This window comes from Buteo buteo, unplaced genomic scaffold (assembly GCF_964188355.1).
Source record: "Buteo buteo unplaced genomic scaffold, bButBut1.hap1.1 HAP1_SCAFFOLD_192, whole genome shotgun sequence".
NCBI classification, from domain to species: domain Eukaryota; kingdom Metazoa; phylum Chordata; class Aves; order Accipitriformes; family Accipitridae; genus Buteo; species Buteo buteo.
Window position 1 is genome coordinate 108,764 of NW_027439356.1, and position 1,237 is coordinate 110,000.

The window sequence follows — 1,237 nt, forward strand, 5'->3', positions numbered from 1 at the left end:
CGGAGGATGAGGTAGGGGCGCCAGGCCTACCCCGGAGCGTCGGGTAGGGATACCGGGCTGACCCCGGAGGGTCAGGTAGGGTGGCCGGGCCTACCCCGGAGCGCCTGTAGGGACCGCAGGTGTACCCCGGAGCACCGGCAGGGGTACCGGCACTACCCCGGAGCATGAGGTAGGGGCGCCAGGCGTACCCCGGAGCGTCGGGTAGGGACACCGGGCTGACCCCAGAGGGTCAGGTAGGGTGGCCGGGCCTACCCCGGAGCGCCTGTAGGGACCGCAGGTGTATCCCGGAGCACCGGTAGGGGTACGGGTACTACCCCGGAGGATGAGGTAGGGGCGCCAGGCCTACCCCGGAGCGTCGGGTAGGGATACCGGGCTGACCCCGGAGGGTCAGGTAGGGTGGCCGGGCCTACCCCGGAGCGCCTGTAGGGACCGCAGGTGTACCCCGGAGCACCGGCAGGGGTACCGGCACTACCCCGGAGGATGAGGTAGGGGCGCCAGGCCTACCCCGGAGCGTCGGGTAGGGACACCGGGCTGACCCCGGAGGGTCAGGTAGGGTGGCCGGGCCTACCCCGGAGCGCCTGTAGGGACAGCAGGTGTACCCCGGAGCACCGGTAGGGGTACCGGTACTACCCCGGAGCATGAGGTAGGGGCGCCAGGCGTACCCCGGAGCGTCGGGTAGGGACACCGGGCTGACCCCAGAGGGTCAGGTAGGGTGGCCGGGCCTACCCCGGAGCGCCTGTAGGGACAGCAGGTGTACCCCGGAGCACCGGTAGGGGTACGGGTACTACCCCGGAGGATGAGGTAGGGGCGCCAGGCCTACCCCGGAGCGTCGGGTAGGGACACCGGGCTGACCCCAGAGGGTCAGGTAGGGTGGCCGGGCCTACCCTGGAGGGTCAGGATGGGGGGCCGGGATCCATCGCCGCGTGCCCGTAGGGACAGCAGGTAGAACTCCGGCGCATCACAAAGGGTTCCGCCACGGGCCCAGAGTACTGGTGGGGGAACGGGTTCTATCCCGGAACGTCGCCTGGGGACACCGGGCGTAAGGCGGAGGGTCGGGTAGGAAGGCTGGGTCTAAACTCGCGCGCCCGTAGGGACAGCAGTTTTTCCCCCGGCGTACCGGGCGGGGGTACCGGTACTGCCCCGGAGTACTGACGGGGGTACACGGGTACTACCCCGGGGTACCGGGCGGCGGTATACGGGTACTACCCCGGAGTACAGGACGGGGGTATACGGGTAC